The following is a 19,981-nucleotide window of genomic DNA, read 5'->3' on the forward strand; positions in this document are numbered from 1 at the left end:
GGAAGCCATGGAGTGCTTTAGGCAAAGAGCTTGATTTGACTTGACTGAACATTCTAAAAGGAATGATTGGACTGTTATGGAAAAAACCAACTATGGGGGATGAGAAGTGGAAACTAGGTAATCAGTTAGGACATTGTGGAAATAACCCAGGTAAGAAGCAATGTGGCTTGGACCATTGCCTCTTGAAGGTGGTGAGAAATGGTCAGCTCCCGGAAATCTTTTGTAGGCAATGCCGAGAAGATTTGTTGACCTACTGGATGTGAGGTGAGCAAGAGAAAGGGGTCAGAAGAACCCAAGGAACTGTAAGAACAAAGACTATCAGGAGGGAGGGGCAGAGGAAAGCAGAGCATCACTGAGGGTGGGATCAAGAGTTTGGCTTCGGACATGTGTTCGAGATGCTTGGAAGGATGCTCCAACTGGAGATGTTAAGTGGGAAGTTTGGCATTTAGGGGAAAGAACCCAGCTGGAGACACTCAGTCGTGACACTGGGCAGTTTCATCCAGACGGTTGGTGGAAACATGGAAAGAAATGGCCCCAGGACTGAGCCCTGGGCAATTCCAAAACCATTCAGAGGCTGAAGAGATGTGGAAGGGCTTCACAAAGACAGAACAGGAATGCCAGGCTGAGAAATTCTCCCAGAGTGCAGCATAAAGGAATCAAAGTAGGAAGTCAGGTGTCCCCAGACCGAGCAACGGATGGGTCGACGCAGGGTTGGATAATAGCAGTCACAGTCATAATGGTAGTGGCAGCAACAACTCATGAGCCATTTCAACTTATCAAAAATAAAGGGGAAAAAAAGGGAAAGCCACTAGGGAGAGGCTGGTATCACTCAGATCACAAAGGGTCTTGGAGGTCCAGGAAAATGCTTGAATTTTATTCCAAGAGTAATGGCAGTCGCCGAAGGGTTTTCAGAAGGCGGGAGGGTGGTGACAAAAATTGGATTTGTTTACAAGGCCATTTCTGGTCTCCTGGGCTGGGGGTGAGCACAGAAGCCCGGTGAACTGGTGGGGAGCTGCCTGAATTGCGCCCTCAGGAGGCGGACAGTCTCTTAATGTGAGAGCTTGCCAAGTGCTATGCACTAACTACTTTACATGTGTCAATTTATTCAGTCTCCCTGCCCCCCCAGGACCCTTCCGTTACCTCCCTTTGGCGGATGAGTTAATGGACACGCAGAGAATTCCTGAGCTCGCCCAGCCAGTAGGTGGCAGAGCTGGGATGTGAACCTGGGTCCTCCGGCCTCAGAGCCCTGGCTTTTAACCAGTACCCAGTAGAGCGGTGATATGGAGACTGGAGAGGTGGATGGGTTGGGGACGCAGCAGGGGCAGGGTGAGGGTGCAGGGGAAAGGGGAAGAAATGAATCAAGAATGACTCCTGTCTTACTGTCTTGAGCATATCGCTGGCACTTTTGCTGCCATCATTTCACACTCCTGCTTGAAACTCTCATTGCCCGCCCCCCACCCCCAACACACACACCGAATTTAGAATAAATCCACACTCTCCTCAACTGCCTGGAGGACCCTGTGCTGAACACTGTGCCGAGAAGGTGGCCAGTGTTCAGTTTGCCCAGGGCCAAGGGCTTTCAAGGATGTGAGTTTAGTTTTTTTTTTGTTTTTTTTTTTTTTAATTTTTTAATGTTTTTATTTATTTTTGAGACAGAGAGAGACAGAGCATGAGCAGGGGAGGGGCAGAGAGAGAGGGAGACACAGAATCCGAAGCAGGCTCCAGGCTCCGAGCTGTCAGCACAGAGCCTGACACGGGGCTCGAACTCACGGGCTGTGAGATCATGACCTGAGCTGAAGTCGGACGCTCAACCAACTGAGCCACCCAGGCGCCCCTGAGAGTTTAGGTTTTAAAACCAGGGAAGTCCCTGGCAAACCTGGATGAGTTGGTCACCCTCCCGCCATGCCACTTCCCTGCCCCACACCCTGCCCAGTTGCCCAGGGACCTTCCTTTTCATGGAGGGGACTCTCCCCACCTCTGCCTTTGCAGACGGGGTTCCTGCATGTGGATGGCTCTCTGTTTGGCACTTGGCACAACTGTGTCCTCCGGTCCTGGGCTCTCACCTTCGCTGTCACTGCTCCGAGTGGCCTTGCGGACCACCTTGTGCCATGTAACTCACTACCAACATTCCTGCCACCCCCAGAACTTATCACGGGTTCAACAACTTCATTCAATTACCTGATTACTCCTGTGCTCAGGTATTAATTAGCTCCATGAAGGCAGGGCTCACGTCTTTCTTGTTCACCTGCATACACATTGGAAGAAGCTCTCTGAGGACTGGAGAAGAGACATCATCCACAAAGGCAGCAAGAGACATTTCACTGGAGTATCTGGAAAGACTTCACTACGAGCAGCTCCCAGGAAAGGTTACCAAGCGAGCTTGCAGCAAAAGCCCATTTAGAAATTAAAGCTTGTAAGTAAGTTCCCAGCCTTTTTTCCCCGCTACCTCTGCCCTCTGGCCTGCTTTGGTCAGTTAAGGAGAGAGCTGAGATCCCACACTGGTCTCAGGCTTGGTTGCTGGACAGACGATGAATTCCGCAAGCTGTTTTCTACCTGGCGTCTTCCTTCTGCCTGACTCCGCTGGAGACAGCGCAGCTGATACTTGGGGAAGCCACTGCCTGGAGTGACCCAGGTGACTGCTCTGTGTCATTCCTATCACAGATAAAAGTGGGCACTGTTCATACACTGTTTAACTTTTCTCTGGCTCCATGCATGTCCTATGCAGTCCTGTTTGGGTATTATTTTAAAACTTAACGCTTGTACGGTTGTAACAGTGAAAAATTGGAAACCACATACAAATCTAATAATATTTGATTGGCTAAATGAATTTTGGCACATCCCTAGAGTGGAATAGTCTAGAACCATTAAACACAATTACGTAGATCTATGTTCACTGACATGGAAACATGTCTGTGATAAATTGGTAAATAAAAAGAAAAAAGAAAAAAGCCCAGAAGGAAACACACAGAAATGTTGGCAGATGCAATCTCTGAACAGTGAGATAATAGATTTTTAATTTTCTTCTTTATTTCATTTTGTTTTTCTGAATTTCTACAGTGAGATGTATTATTTTCATAACCAGTACGGGAAAGCTCTCCCCCTATATAGAACAAGTAAAAACCAGTTTGAGAGGAAAAAAATGTGTCTCATTAATATTTCTTATTCTGCCCAACTACCCTTAGTCTCCTAGAGATTCAGAATGAGCCTGGAATACATATGTTGTATATGAAAAATGTTCTTTGTAATATATTTCCGACTACATATATGAAACGCAGAAAACATGCTACCATAGACTGTGTAACATGGTATATGCTTCATGATCTAAGTATGTTCATATACATGTGTCTACATATAAAGCCTAGATGCATATAACTTATATGCATATATCTTGTCCTTTACTTGGTCTGTTGTTTTGCTGCATTTATTTTTCGAAGCGAAATGATGCCTATCCTATTCAGATCATCGGTTTGTAACGTAATCCCTTGTCGCACCTGTGTTGGAAGCGAATGCCCACCAATGATCTTGGGTTGCCTCTTTCTTTTCTTTCCTCCTTTTTAATGAGATCTTTTTGAAAGATCAAGCCCCCAGCTGGCTGGCTCCATTGAGGACCACGGAGCTTCTGGCAGCATCATTAGTATTTGTGGCTCAAACACAGGCTTTCCTCAAGGGTGCCCCCAACACGCCTGTGCCTCGTCACTTGATTGGCACGTGGGGCGTCCCAGCCCAGTTCACCTCAGGGGGAGGGGTGGGTGTCAGGTGAGGTAATGAATGGGGAGCAACGATGGCCTTTGGGAATCTGGTGTTGCGTCTTGACCGACAATAACGTTATCGGCTCCCAGATGTCTGCAATTGACGTTCCTTTTGAACCCCTTTGTATTTTATTATTATTATTTTTTTTTATTTGTTTTTTTTAGGTAAACCTCTGGTCTTTTTTTTCTTTCTTTCTTCCTCCTTCTCCCGCTTTCCAAGTCTCTCTCTCTCTCTCAGGAGTAGATCAGTTCATTTTCATGGTTGAGAATGTGCAGGGAGCTCTTGGTGGCACCCAGTCCTCTCTCTAGTTCAGGAACCTCAAAAGTCCCAGGGACTCAGATAAGACGTCTGATTGGCACCGGGCCCCGGTTGCCCTGGAGCTGCTGGCAGAGCCTGGCTGTGGTCTTGCAGGTGAGGCCGCCCTCCCCTGCCAACATCCCCCCCTGGGCTGGCCTGGCTGCTTCTGAAAGGGCCCTTTGTGTTTGGGCTGCAAGGACAAAGCCCCAGCAGACATTTTTACCCCATACTTAGTTCCCTTTAACACCGGCTCACTTGATCGAAGCAAGCCAAGTGAGATTCCCTGCCCCTACACATCGTGCCCCTCTTATTTTATTCAATGTTTTGTTTTCACAAGTACACAGTGCTTCCTAGATGCCAAACTGTTAGAGGCACCTTTATTTATCTCATCCTTAGCAGCCTGTCGAGGCACATATTAAATTATTCCCATGTTATGATTGGACGATAGAGAAGAGGGACATTAGCGACCTGCCCAAGACAGCAACATGTGGTCAATGCGGGAGGCAGGATTAGAACCAAGGCATTTGACTCAGAAACTCCGGCATTTTCCCTGCGTGCTGTGTTCCTGGGTCCTCTTCAGCTAGTTCTGAGCTGCAGGAGACATGGGCGCCTTTTGCTACGTGCGGGGTTGCTTTGGAACACCCATCAGTTTCCACCAGTTCTTCTCCTGAGGTTTTAGTGAAGGAAGTGTGGGGGAGTTCACGGAAGGCATTCCAAACGTGTGGCTTGCTGATCTGAGCTTGCCCGACACAGGGCATTATGGGTGATCAAGCCTATCGAGAGGGGAGCTTCTCCTTTACAGTTTGAGAGCTCCCAGATGCCCCCTGCACGTGGGGGCAGTGCAGGGAGGGGGTGTAAAGAACAAGTTCCAAGTCCGATCCAACTACTAACTTCCTAGGTGACTTTCCGAAAGGTCCTTTAGTCTCCAGGGCCGGCGTTCGTGTCTTCAAAAAATGGGACACTACTGTTTTAGCTCGCAGCCTCAGGAGTGTAACGAGGGAGGCAGCTATTATTAAGAAGGACATACGCTGGTGCAAGACACTGCCCTGGGTGTACTCACACTTCCCTATCTGAGGTTCGCAATAACCACGTGCAGGGAAGGATCCTGATCAGAGATAGGAAAGCCTTTGACTAGAGCAAACAAGGAATTGTTCATATAGAAGCATGTTGCGTTTAACTGAATAATGCATCAGGAAGGTCCTCTTGGGAGAATGGAGGGCGCGAGGGGGTGTCCAGGGCCTATGCATAGTAGGGGGGGGTCAGTAAATAATTAGAAGTGGGTCATACAGAACAGCGTCAGGGTGCAGCCACATTCAGCTGTGAGACTTTTCCCGTCTGTGTGTATACCAGTTAACCTGCAGCCATCTGTCTTCACTCCCTTCTCCTTTTCTTTGGTTTTGATTTGTATTAATTGCTCGCATCTGGGATCTGTAACACTCTTCAGTCTTCGTTTTGGATGTAAGGACGTGTTTGGGAATTTCAGAAATGAGGGTATTTCAAGCAGAGGAAAGAGAGATTTTGACGTAAAGCAGAGATTCATATCCCTGGATCTGACAAAGGCATAATTGCCTTGGAATCCAAGGCCTTCTGGAAGGATGGCCTTCACTAAAACCAAAATGTTGTCTCATAACCCAATAAACTTAGGTCCCATTCAGTACGTGCTGGAGTAATTTTAGAAGCCATCATTCTGTTTCAGCAGTAAACGCAGCTCAGAGTGGTATGAATTCCCCATTAAGATGATGTGGTGGGGAGAGCGAAAGAATCTTTTGGTGCAATCAATTTATTTTAGTGTCCCAAATGTTCATAGCAACAGGGGCACACGTGGTTACGGCTGCCGTTGGGGTCGGCTTCCTGTCACAGAGGGAAACGAATGGCCCTCTCCTTAACCACCAACCTGCACTGCTGCCACAAGAGAGGGGCCATCAATTTCCTCCAGACAGTGGAATAGGACGCACATTTGGGCGTGTTGCAAATTAAACTTTCAATAGAAAACCAAAGAAGGAAGCTTTGCCCATTTATTTTATAGCTTGTTGCTTTTGAGGAAGGAGAAGGTGGACTAATACAGGTAAGACTAGTGGAGCCATTTGGGGTGGGGGGGGGGAATTTTCCTTTGGAAACCTTTGAATAAAACTAAGGTTTCTTTCCCATTTTGTCCTGGCTTCCTCATTATTTCCCAAACAATCACCGGAAACGCTTTCTTTGTTGTTATTCTTTCCCCTCACAAACAGGCAGAACACTTCTGATCTATAACCTTGTACAGGACGTGCCAGGATTCATTTGTCATACCTGTCCTCTGAAGAAAAAGTCATGGAGGAGGGAAAGGATTACTGTAGGCGACTTTATCTTCAAAGGAGGATGGTCCAATTACACGGCTTTTAAACTGCTAAAGCCTGCCTTCAAATAGTAAATAAAACTGAGGTCAAGTGATGGCATGTTGAAAGTGGGACAAGAGTTTTTGCATTTTTTTCCTTGTTCCACAAGGAAATTTGATTTTATCTCTTCCCTTTTCTCTGATGTACTGTCCTCTATTCCTATAAGTGAAAAATGAGCGAGTGACACATTTAGTCACGTGGCCTTAGAATTAATGAAAAGTGTCAAACAGATGCACAAAAGGGCTCAACTTCTGGAACAAAAAGAGGGTTTTATGTATACACCTATAATTCCAGAAATACAGAATCGACAAGGCCTGGACTAATTTTTGCCAAGGCACGTTAAGCAGTAAATCCAGGGTATTTTTAAACCGGTGCAGCTCACATGAGCTCACGTGATAGATGAGACCTAGTGGGAGAAGAAAATGTTGGAGCTGAGGTCTTTTAGCCTTTAGAAAACCTCAGCAATAGAAGAGGGCAGTGTATTAGAGAATGCCAGCTGCTGTAACAGATAAACCTGAAATCTCAGAAACATAGCCAATCAAGGCTAATTTCCTGCCAGTATGCAGTATGGATATCTTGGAAATTCAAAATAGGGCATCGCCTTCCACATGGTCATTCAGGGGCCCAGCACCCTTCGTCTCATGGCTTCCTCCTTTGCATTCAGTAGAAGATGGGAAGGAGGCTGGAGATGGCATGTGGGAAGCTTGGATGGGCCATGCCTGGGCATCCATCACTTATGCCTACGTGTAACTGGCCCGTACTCAGCCACGTGGCTGTGATAACTGCAAGAGAGGTTGGGAAATGTAGTTTAGCTGCGCTCTCAGGACTAAGAGGGAACACGTTTGGTGGTCGGCTGGCCTCCCTTCTGCCACAGGGAGCAAAGTCCTTGAGGATCAGGAGTGAGAAATTGGAGTTTGAAAGAAGATCCAAAAGTTGGGTCAAGCTACAATGGCGGAGGGGCTTGTCAAGAGGAAACAGAAATAGGCAGCATGGTTGTGCACCTGATGTGTGGCAGTGTCCTTTGTGCCATGGCCCCAGATAGCGTCTTAACTCTTTCTAGACAGAAATTTCCAGTTTAATTTATCATAAAGACTTTTTAATGGAAACAATACATTGTAGTGGTGAAAACAAGATTTTCTGTGTAGCCAATGTTGCTTGAACCCATTAATCTACTGGTGAACGCATATATCTAATTATAACTCCATCCAAAGATAGGTAAGCGTTACTGCATGGGCAGTATATCCACATACCTAAAATTAATGAGAGAGCAGTGGAATAAATACAGAACCAAATTCCCACCTACCTCTTTTTTTTTCAATGTTTGCAGTAATGTAACTTTGTAAAAGAATGTTTGGAAAATACAAGTGGTTAATATTTTGCCCTGCTTTCTAGTTCCCATAGTTTTGTCTTTGTAGTTTTTGGTTTTTGAGGGCATGTAAGTGCCTGCAGGAATGAGACGGTGTAGCTGTGTTTATGTTTTGCCTGCAGTTTTGTTTTTCAGTTAATAATAAGAGAAAAAGTTCTACTTCTCCCTGCTCTGTATACGTTGCAACAGCCTCACCACGCCAGTGGAGGAGAGGACATCTTGGGGCCAAACTATCTTCTTCTGTTTGTGGGCTGTGTGGCCATGTGCCTGTCATGGTAACTGCTGTAGAGTCTTCAGTGATTAGACATCACCCCCTTGATCTTAGTTGAATATCCTTTGTCTATATACTCTGTGTTGTCCTTACTCAGCCTAACATTACTCCATGAGCCTGTTCCCGTGCCATGAAGCACTCTTCCAGATGGAACTGTTAATGGCTACTTGGGGGTAGTAGAAGGTATATGGCCCCTGTCTCCCATTCTTGTCAAAGAATGCTGGTCCCCAGAAAGACCAAGCCATGACTAGAAGCTTGGAACTTTCAGCCCCACCATCCATTCTCTTGAGAAAATGAAGAAAGACTATGGGATAAAGCCTCTATAAAAATCCCAATGGTTTGGGTTTCAGAGAGCTTCCAGACTTGTGGACATATCCACACAGGGAGAGTGATGCACCCCCAACTCCATAGGGACAGAAGCTCCTGTGTGGGGGACCCTTCCAGGCTTCACCCTATGTGGCTCCTCATCTGGCTGCTTCTCTGCATCCTTCATCACATCCTTCAATAAACTTGTAAATGTTAACTGTCTCCCTGAGTTCTGCGAGCCACTCTAGAAAATTAATCATGAAGGGCAACCTTCAATTTGTGGCCAAATGGACAGAAGTTGTGGGTAACCTGGGGTCTTACTCCTTGCAATTGACATCTAAAGTGGGGACTATCTTGTGGGACCAGACCCTTCACCTGTGGAATCTGACACTCTCTCCAGGTAGACGGTATCAGAATTGAGTTAAATTATAGGACATCCAGGGGTGCCTGGGTGGCTCAGTTGGTTAAGTGTTCGACTTCAGCTCACGTCATGATCTCACAGTTCATGAGCTCAAACCCCACATTGGGCTCTGTTCTGGCAGCTCAGAGCCTGGAGCCGGCTTCAGATTCTGTGTCTCCCTCTCGCTCTCTGTCTCTCCTCTGCTCATGCTCACTCTCTCATTCTCTCTCTCTCTCTCAGAAACTAAAAAAAATATAGGATGTCCAGCTGGTGGTGTGGAGAATTGCTTGGTGTGGGGGAAAAACCCACACGTCTTGTGACCAGAGGTGACGTGTTCTATGTGAGTAGTAGAGGAGGCTCCCAGGAAAGAAACACACAGTGCAGAACTGGGATTTTCTTGACTCAGGAAGAAAACTGTAGGTGTTTCTTAGTATTACAGCTGCATAACATGCCATCATGTGCCTGTGTTGGTGTCGAGGTGACCAGTCTCCTGTAGCTGGACATTAAGGTTGTGTCCAGTTTTGTGCTATAACACTGTGATAAATGTCACTGTAAATGAATCTTTGTATGCATTTCTAGAACTTTCCTTACAATAAATTGCTAGAGGTGCTGCTTAGAGGTCAAAGGGAATGAACACTTCTAACACTTCTAGATTCCCTTCTAAAGGGAATGAACACTTCTATCAGTTTTCAATCTGATCGCGGATTTTATGGCTTATTGCCAAGTTCTTGACCTTTAGAATGTCAAACCCACCTGCTGATGGCAGTTGTGAATGTGCTGTCCAAACCCAGGCGCCATGTTTTTCAAAGCTTTGCCATGATGACCAAAATACCAAAACTGACATAAAGACAGGATCCGGCCCTGTAGGTGACCTCACTTGCTTCACCTAACACTGTGTCTGATCCTACTTCTATTTCGAATTTTGGCATTTCATACTCATGGATTATTTTTATATCAATCTTGATTTTTTTTTAAATTGCATTCGAGTGTCTTTTACCTCGATCACTGATTGGGTTTTTTTTTGGCACCCCTTACATTTTGCATCTGAGGTAAGGTGATGCATTTTGCAACTGAAGCGAGGTGACCTTACCCTAGTCCCACCCCGGGAGATTTGAACCCAGCATCTACAGCAGGCCTTTTGTTGTGTCCAGGGACATATAACACCCGAGAGGAAACACGTTGTGCTAAGGTCAAGGCCAGTCAAATGCCAGAGGACGTTATGAGACCTTCTGTGGGGCAGTGTGCACACTTAGTGGTTCCAAATGGATGGAAATGGACAGGCCAGGGAGGGGCTCATAGTGGCCGGCGGCAGATAACGGAGGTGTCAGAACTTGCTTTGGGGCCCGAGCAACAAGCTGTTCTAATCGCCCGATGCAAAAGCTTCACAAAGATTTCTCCCGAGACCCCCGTTCCCCTCCCATCAGTTAAAAGTATCGTTTACTGGAGCCACGTGCCCTGTTAGCTTCAGCTTTGATCTGTTTTCAATCTGATCGCGGACTAAAAAGAGTGTCCATGCTGTTTGTGCTGATTTAATACCAAAGCAAACGAGGATTATCTCCTGTATCCATAATGATACTTCTCCGTCCCCTGGCGCGCAGGAGACAGAGGCTAATGGTTCGCAGAAAGGTGGCAAACTGGTCATATGGTGCTAGTTATCTGCATTTAAAAATCAGATCCTCGTTTTCATCCTGAAGTGTTTCTCATGTAAACATACCCACACAGTTGCCAGCGCTCAAGGCTATATGAAAAATAGCTCTTACAAAATTATCCATTAAAGTGATTCAGGGGACAGTAAATAATAACTCCCATTCATTAGCTCATTCGTTCAAAATTTACGGAGCATTTATTGCGTGCCAGGTACCGTGGCTGGTCTCTGGTAAGACGGGGGTAAGCAAGCAGCTGCTGGGCTCTCCCCTCATGGGGTTGACGGTAAGGGTGGGAGAGAGACAGTTAACAAACACAGTAATCACTTCGTGACTGCAGATTGTGGGAGTATAAGGAAGGGGCACGGTGTCCTGAGTGCCTTCTCAGGGCACGCACTCTCCCGGGCCGTGTACTGTCTTTCCAGCCTCAGAGTAATGCTGCACTGTGGGTATAATTTTCTGCACTTAACTAGTTAGGAAGGAAAGGCTGGTATAGGCCGGCCACCTGCCCTGGGGCTCCCAGAGCTAGGTAGAAGTCGAGGCAGATTTATACCCCGGGTTTGAGTCCAGATCTGTGGTCTTGCCTCTGCTTGGGCTGCCTCTCCGGTCGTTTGTTAGCCAGCCCCGACTCCCTTGGGGGTTCCGAGAAGTTCGTAAGTGACATTCCTGCCTCCCTGTGTTTAATTTCGGAGCCATCGTGAGAACTGAACGTAGGGGCCCAGTAGGTGGACATCACCACGTCCCTCTTGGATAAAGCTGTTTGCAGACTATGGCTTTGCTATGCACCTGAAGTACTCTTTCACCCTCTCTGCTCTGTTTGCCTTGTACTCCCAGTCTAGACGGGGGACAGGCCACCAAGGGAAATTAGGATCTTCAGAGTCCGTATATATGTGGTTACCCGGAGCCACAGCCTCTCACTGACCCGGTGCAGACAGGAAGAGAAGAAGAGACGAGAACCCATGCAGAATGCTTGCAGATTTGCTGGACCAGCTCCACCCCGTTGAGGAACAGGGCTAGCTGACTTGCTCCCTCCTCCTTGATGCAGTGTTTGAGGGGCCTGCCCAAAAGGCCTGGAGGTCCCTCCACATGGAAATGAAAGACCCCGGGAGGTGTTTTTCCCGGCACACGCCTGTCTCCATATATGTCCCTCTTGCTCACAGGAACCAAAACCCTGTGCCTTCAGGGCACCTGTAACTTTTGAGAAAATCTGCCTGCCATTCACAAATACTTTTGAAGTCTATATATGTTTTCCTTTATAGTGATAAGGGTGATAATGAACTAAGGCACAAACATCACTTTAAATAAGCAGGTGATTATTGTAGATAACTATAATGCAAGTACGACCCTAGGAAACTTACTACTGACGATTCGTCTACAGATCACGATGCAAGTTCCAATTTTATAGGCAAGTGAATATCAAGATAACCCTGCGTGTGTCTAGAGTAGATAATTGTGGTTGTTTGTGTAGCAGTCCAGTACCGCTAATTAACACGCATCTGGGTCTGCATACCCATGCAAGGTGGCCTGCATGGCGATGCTGGGTCCTAAGTGATGGCAGTGTGTGTACCAAGATGAGGCCGCGGATACCAGGGTGAGACCAGTTCTCCTGTTGGCACCTACGAAGGGCTGCCCTTGCAGATGAGCAGTTACTTTTTTGGGCGTCTGAGATCCTGGGTGGCTGATTCTTAGGTTGGATGTCTCCCTCTGATGTTCCTGTTCACGCTTTGAGCAAGGAGATGCACACCTGCTCTGGGCCAGTGGTGGTGCTGGCTCCCGTAGCCTGATGAGAGAGGAGGACACTTACATATATAATCATTTTCCAGTGGGATGCTGGCTACGTGGAGGCAAAACGCCTGTGGGCAGGAGAGGCTAGGTCTTTTTTCTCCCACGAATGCGTTCATTGGACACGGATTATTGTATGGCAGTGGTTTTCAAACTTGTTGGTCTTAGAACCAACCCATTATACTCTTAACAATTACTAAGGACCCCTAAGAGTTTTTACTTGTGTGCATTCAATCTATCGATATTTACCATAGTGGCAATTAAAATGATGAATTTTTTAATTAAAAAAAATTTTAATGTTTACTTTTGATAGAGAGCGTGCGCGTGAGTAGGGGAGGGGCAGAGAGAGAGAACAGGGCCAGAGGGAGACACAGAATCCAAAGCAAGGCTCCAGGCTGTGAGCTCTCAGCACAGAGCCCAATGCAGGGCTCCAACTCACGAGCCGTGAGATCGTGACCTGAGCCGAAGTTGGATCGTTAACCGACTGAGCCACCTAGGCACCCCAAAACTGATGAATTTTTAATTGTTTAATTCATTTTAGAAAAATAAACCCATTTTATCTTAACATAACTAATATAATCCATAAATTACTGTATCCTACTGAACAAAAATACTGGGAAGAGTGGTATTACGTTATATTTCTGCAAATCTCTTTAACGTGTGGCTTAATAGAAGGCATTTGGATTCGTACATCTGTTCCTACAATTAATCTGTTGCAATAATGCACATCATGTAACTACAGGAAAACTCCATTGTATACTCGTGAGAGCATCTTAGGATTACTATAAAAATAATAGATGCCCTGAAAGGGTTTTGGGGTCATGCGAAGTTTCCCAGATAACACTTTGAGAACCCCGGTTGTATGGAATTCTGCCATAAGTGTGTATTTACCGAAGGCACTCATGTACCCAAATCTTACAGGATTCTTTGGAATTGAGTATCCAAATATTCAAACCTATTTTTTATTTTTAATTTTCTTTATGAAGACAGGGCAAACAGTGTCAGACAATATATTATGGACTTGAAAGAGCTCGTTAATGAATATTGAGGAATTTTTGCCAGTTGTTAAGCCATGACTAGCCTGCCCTTGGCCGTGGCGGGAACATTTACACAATGAAAGTAGGCAAATGCTAAAAACAAGGCCTTTTTCTTTTCAGAAAGCTAGCTGGTTTATCAGACCACTACTTGATAGATTTTCCAGTAGGGATTCACAATGGCAACCCAAGGCATAACCCATCCCACCTGCTTTTCTTTTTTGGCTAGTATAGTAGATTTTTATTTGTTTGCCTCATTTTTGTTTTGTTTGTAGTGGTTCCATCAAAGTGCATTTACATAGACAGGCAAGCTCCGTATTTCCATGTCCTCCTCACCCGGTTCTTTTTGTCCTCACCCCCAGCCTGATTCATACATTTTTATAGACTCTTATAGGCCTCATAGGCATTTATGCTTGTGTCTGTGGTTCCAGGTTTTCCTCCTTTGCGTGGCAGCTGGAATGTCTCTTCCGAAAACCCCATGGCTTTTACTCCTGCCCTTGATGTTGTAGGGATGGTGTTTGCCAGGAATGTTTTGGTGAAATGATTTAGAAACAACAGCCAATTCTCTTCTTGGAGACAAAGTAGCACCAGGGCCTGGCACGAGTTACGTTATGCAGACGGTTGGCATTATTCCTTGTGAGGATTTACTATTATTTGGAAATTAATGATGGCTCCATATTTTTGGGAGGGTGGGTGGGGAGCTGTGATTTACGAACCTCTCTCTTACCATCTGTTCATTAGCTTCAAGGCACTGCTTTTCACAGCCTTAGAAATTGAGGGAAATTATGTTAAATCGTCACACATTTTCTCTAAAGTTTCATTTTAAAGAAAAACAAAAGAAAGCTTTTAAGTAACTGGCTCTTTTTCTGTAGGTCAGTATACCACAGATAGCAAGCCAGGAAAAAAAAAAAAGGAGATTTTGTTAGGATTTGTTTTTAATTAAGATCTAAATCATGATTCTCTTTGAATGGGATGGAAAGCGACACCAGCTCTGAGACCTATTTGATAAATTTTGCAATATCCGACTGCCAGCAGGGAAATAAGAACAGGTAGGTGCTTCCAAAGGGATTCCATTATATCTAGTTGTCAGATGCCAACACCAGCCCAAATCAGGGAATCTTACTATTTCTATCTTCCTGCCTCCAGGACCAAAAAAGATTATACTTGTCTATCCTTGGTAGAAGAACATTTTATGAATCTTGTCCTTAAAAGTTCTCTGAAAACCCACCTCTCCACCTAGTTAATTCTAGGGCCTCTATGCCCTGATTTTATGCATTTCAAATACATGAAAGTCCGATTTTATACATGAAGTTAAAGAAGATATTGCTGCTTCACTTTACATTAGGATTCTTTCAAGTAATAGACTCCTATAATAAATTCAAAATGACATCTGATATTTAGAAATTAAATGTACACTCCACTTTTCAGGAACGTGTTTATTTTATAAAGCAAGGTACATACCTGTCTGTAACAATCTTTGCTTGGGAAGATTTTCTTATATGTAAATTCTGTCTATTTAAAGGCTCCTTTGGCAGATTATTTCTTAAGTAGATATAGAGAACCATTTATGTTTTTACAGCCCTCGTATCTTGTTTTATGAGTATCAGATGTGCAGAGTTGGATTTATTGCACTCCTTAGCTGCTGGTTCAGCATCACTGCTGATCCATGCCAGTCCCGTCTCTTGTGTTACTAATGTATCTATCTTCCCGCCCGCTTCGCCTCCCATTCCCTGCTGCCCAAACAGGGAAATAGAGCCAGGAAGCATGTCGGAATATGCCGCAGAGGCAGGAATTGTGGTTTTTTACGTGGGACAGTCAGGGCAGGCCTCTTGTGACCAAAGACCTGAAGGGTATATGGGGGAGGAATACTCAGGACTGAGAAGAGGAAGTGCAAGGATCCTGAGACTGGGGTATATCTGTTGTGCTGGAGGATCAGCGTGGAGGCCAGTGTGGTTGAAACAGCTGGGTTAGAAAGGCACCTTACAGGCCCTTATGCGGACTCTGGAGGAGTTTGATTCTGAGGCATTAGTGGAAGGTTTTAAGACAAAGAGTGATGTGCCTTGGCTGACTTTTAGAAGGAACAAATTGACTGTAGTATAGTCCTTATGGGAGCAAAGAAGGGGTAGAAGCAGGGTGCCTGGTTGACAGGCTACTGTGGAGATCCAGAAGAGAGATACATTAGCACAGCAGCAGTGGAAGTGTCAGGAGACTAGGCATATTTTCTAAGAGGCAACAAGATTTACCGATGGATTATGTGTGAAAGAGAAGAGAGAACAAATGGAAGGATGGAGGTGGCCACTTACTGAGAGAATGAACATGGTGGTGTGAGCAGATTTGGCGTGGCATTCAGGAGTTCAGATTTGGAAATACCAAGTTCGAGGTGCCTACTGGACATCCAAGGGGAGATGTTGGAGGAGGCATTTGGCATTGTTGCAGGTCTGAATTTCAACTTGGGGATCATCAGTGTGTAATGGCGCTTCAAACCATGAGACTGGATGAGCTCATCAAAGCTATGAATGTAAGTGAATACAGAAATGGTCCAAAGACCTGGCTCTGGTTCACATTTCTACCTCAGGGCCTTTGCCCTTACTCTTCCTTCTGCTTGGAACAGTGTTTCTTCAAATAGTTGTATGGCTTACTTCCTTATTTTATTCAGATTTGTGCTTAATTTTTGTTCCTTTAGAGATTTATTCTTGGCCCCCCCCCCATCTGGTTCAGAAAGTGCATCAGAAAATTATGCCAATAATTCTTCATATGTGATACCGATTCATGAGGTCAGTATGAGGTACAGAGAATTAGAGCTTTGTGACCGTCATGGCGTGTCTTTCATTTTGTTAGGCCAGGTCACCTGATTCCCCAGAGCACAGTGCTGTATGATTTATTTAGACAGAATGTGTATATCATTGATCACCAAATTTCTCCCTGATGGACAGGCTGGGAAGGAATCTGGGAAGGATCTGGTCATCTGTGCCTTTCCTTAAATATTCCCATTTATCTTAACAAGTGAGTATTCTAGTATCTACTGATGTAGACAATGCCCCACAGACAATAAACGAATGCTAGAAAGACAGGCCCACCTATCCTTCAAATAATACTATAACCCACTATTTCTAAAAAGCTAAAATATGCTAAGAAAATGATATAGTATGAGAAAGAAAACATATGCCTAAGAATTAAAAGACTCAGAAGTGAGGTTCTATTACTCAGGAAAGGATAAGAAATAAGAGAGAAGAAAGATTTTTAAAAAAGGGTTTGACAGCATATGATTAATTTAGAAGACAGACAAAAAAGATCCAGCATACATATTGTAAGAAATATATGGGGTCCCAAAGAAGAAAATCAAAACAAGGGAACAAAAGAAATAGTAAAACCACAACTTAAAATATTTCTAAGACAATTTTTTGAAATTACATTGAAAATACATGCCACATACCTGAGAAAATTGACCCAGAATGACCAATACTGAGGCAAAAATTGGTGAAATTGTTGCACTTTCAAGAGAAACAAAAACTTTAGGCATCGAGGCAAAAAGACCAAATCACCTATAAGAGAAAGCAAATCAAGTGTCATCAGCCTTCCTACAACAGTATTTCCTGGCAGAAGGAAATGGAGTGACATATTTAAGATACATGTGGAGAGAAATGTGTGCTAAGAATTTTATATCCAGCTAAAATGGCTTCCAAGTGAAAGGTGCAGACAAACTGCCCAGGCAAACTCGGTGACCTGGGGAACGTTTTTCCCATGAGTTTTTTCCTGAGGAATCTGCTAGATAGCAAATTCTAGTCAACTGAAATAAGTAAAGAGCCATTGCCATATGGTTTGACAGTAAGTGCTAAATTTATATCTTCTTGTGGAACTAAGATTGAATGAGAGTCAGAAGGGAGAAAGTATAGTATGTAATGTCTATATGCTCTTACAATGTAGATACAGTATAACTATAAAAATGTAAAAAAAATGTAAAAATGCAAACGAGAAAGAGGATATTAAGCAGTCTTTAAGAATCATATATTTGGTAGAAGAATTGCTATTTCTAACTGAGATTGTTTCATATATAATGTGAGAGAAAGCACAGGAGCAATTATGTGATATTCTAATTCTGTAATCTCTTGTGGCTTCAAGAATCAGGATTCTAGGTGTGAAAGAAAGTCAATATGAATGCCAGGTAGAAGAGGTTCAGTAAAAGGCTGTGGTACTGAATTTGAATTGGGAGTATCAGACCCATGTGCACGGACAAAGCTTAGGAATGATCAACAGTCCAGTAGCAATGACATATGTAGGACCCAGATCGTGATCTTGAAATACTATTTTCCATAAAAGGGAGAAGAGAATTCTTGGGAAAATAGATGAATGTACAGAATATGTACAAGGTGAGCCTAGGACATTGGGTCATACCAGTTAGCAAGAGAGCTAAAATACTTAACTAAGTTTGTTTCCAAAGGACTTAGGAACTAAGTTAAAGATGTTCCCACTGGATCAAGATTAGATAATACGTGTTCAATAAAGGTAATAATTTTAGTGAATTGAAGCTCAACAGATTTATTTAAACCCACAAGTTCATAAGAATATTAAAAACTAATTTACCATCTTTGGAGAACAATAAAGAACCACTCATTATGTTAAAAACTGGTAAATAGTGCAAAAGAAAGTCTTCTTATCCTGCCTTCCTGTATGAACTATGCCCTGGGTAAACAAAGCATAGGTAAATGAAAGTTTCTCTTTCCAGAAATATTCCAGCCAATAACTAAAAAGGGAGTGGTTGAATTTGAATACTGTTATTTTGCAACCCTAATGAACTAGTGGATGTAAGTTTTATACATCATTGGCTGCTAACGTCAAAAAAGAGACAACCATGCATTATGTGGCTCTGATAGAAGGATGCAACGAGGTCTATGTGCCGTCTTGCCAAAAATTAAACCTGATGGTCAATCCTGTAGATACGTGGAGACGCAAACAACAAAATCCAGATAGTAGGAAACTCTATAGGACAAACACCTTCAACAAATAAATTACATGAAAAAAAAGGGGGGGAGGGACAGAGGTGCAACCTATAGGTTAATGTAGAGAGAGGCATTTAAATCTAACAGGCAAAACTAGTGTTTAGAATTGTCATCACCCATGGGGCGCCTGGGTGGCTCAGTCGGTTAAGCATCCGACTTCAGCTCAGGTCACGATCTCGCGGTCTGTGAGTTCGAGCCCCGCGTCAGGCTCTGGGCTGATGGCTCAGAGCCTGGAGCCTGCTTCCAATTCTGTGTCTCCCTCTCTCTCTGCCCCTCCCCCGTTCGTGCTCTGTCTCTCTCTGTCCCAAAAATAAATAAACGTTAAAAAAAAAAATTTAGAATTGTCATCACCCAGTTTATAAAACTGTAAAGGAAAGCTCTGAGGTGGTCACCATAAATGGAGGACCCTGGTTACTTTTGAGGGAGTGGAGAAGAAATTGTAGAGAGGCACCTGGGTGGCTCAGTCAGTTAAGCATCAGACCATGATCTCTCAGGTTGTGAGTTCAAACCCCACTTTGGGCTCCACGCTGACAGTGCAGAGCCTGCTTGGGATTCTCTCTGTCTCCCTCTCTCTGTTCCCTCTCTCTGCTCCTCCCAAACTTGCACACATGCTGTCTCTCAAAATAAATAAATAAACTTTAAAAATATATATTAAGGGGTACCTGAGGGGCTCAGTTGGTTAAGTGTCCAACTTCAGCTCAGGTCAAGATCTCACGGTTTGTGAATTTGAACCCCGTGTCAGGCTCTATGCTGACAGCTCAGAGCCTGGAGCCTGCTTCAAATTCTGTGTCTCCCTCTCTCTCTGACCCTCCCCCACTTGTGCTCACACACTTGCTCTCTCTCTCTCTCTCTCTCAAAAATAAATAAACGTTAAAAATAAAAATATATATATACATATATATATATTTTTAAAAAAGGATAGACATGTAGAGGGTTTATGAATATCTGACAGATTTCTGTTTCTGGACCTGGGTCATGACTACAAAGCATTGACCTTACGATGGTTTATTAAACTAAGGATTTATTCTATTCTATTTTCTGTGTCTGTTATGTTTTATAATTAAGACGTTAAAAAAAAGGACAACTGAACTGTTTATCTCTTCAGTAGTTTTTGTATAATCTTCTAAAGAGCCACATTGGGCTGGCAGACCTGTAAGTATGTGGGCCTTTATTCATTCTACAGATATTTCTTGAACAACTGACTCTTGGGTAGGCATCAGAGAAGCACTGTACCCAAGATGAGGCAATTATAGTACAAAGCATAATATGATAGATGCTATATACACAAAGTGTTATGAGAGTACAGAGGAATGGGAGTTTATTTCTGGTTGGGATTAGCAAAAGCGTAACAGGGCGATAGCACTTCGGTTGAATCCTATAACATGAATAATGCATGTTCTTTTTTAAAACCATCAATCCATATTGAAAGAATATTTATAACTCACTGCCTCGATAACTACTCATCCTTAACCCTTATGTTCAGGTTTCCATCATTCAAAATAACCTGTTGAAGCCCACTGAAACCCATTCAGCACAAACCATGGACACCCAATGCTTGAAGGTCTTTGGTCATTTTTTTTTTTATTTTTTTTAATGTTTATTTATTTTTGAGACAGAGAGAGACAGAGCATGAACGGGGGAGGATCAGAGAGAGGGAGACACAGAATCTGAAGTAGGCTCTAGGCTCTGAGCTGTCAGCACAGAGCCTGACGCGGGGCTTGAACTCACGGACCGCGAGATCATGACCTGAGCCGAAGTCGGCC

The sequence above is a fragment of the Panthera leo genome, chromosome C1, assembly GCF_018350215.1.
Source record: "Panthera leo isolate Ple1 chromosome C1, P.leo_Ple1_pat1.1, whole genome shotgun sequence".
Lineage (NCBI taxonomy): Eukaryota > Metazoa > Chordata > Mammalia > Carnivora > Felidae > Panthera > Panthera leo.